Here is a 347-nt window from a genome sequence, read left to right as displayed (position 1 = left end):
TTACGTATCTACGAGAATACTTTTTTGCGCAAAGAAAATGAAAATAACGACTTTATTCCAATTTATATTCCACAAAAATAACGACTTTATAATGACTATTTCCGTCATCACGCCGGATCTGGGTCAGCGCTGCCACACACTCGAGTCATGATACTGCTTTGAACGCGCATCCACAAGTGATGCAGTAGAGACGAAAATGTGGAATAAAGTTGTTATTTTTGTTTTCTTTGCGCAAAAAGGTATTCTCGTAGATTCGTAACTTTACAGTTGAACCACTGATGTCACACAGACTACTTTGTCGATCATCTTGGTACTTTTCTGGACCTTGAATGTGGTAGTTACCTTGC

This window comes from Sinocyclocheilus grahami, unplaced genomic scaffold (genome assembly GCF_001515645.1).
Source record: "Sinocyclocheilus grahami isolate Dianchi unplaced genomic scaffold, SAMN03320097.WGS_v1.1 scaffold1791.1, whole genome shotgun sequence".
Taxonomy (NCBI): Eukaryota; Metazoa; Chordata; class Actinopteri; order Cypriniformes; family Cyprinidae; genus Sinocyclocheilus; species Sinocyclocheilus grahami.
Note: the sequence above shows the minus strand (reverse complement) of the source record.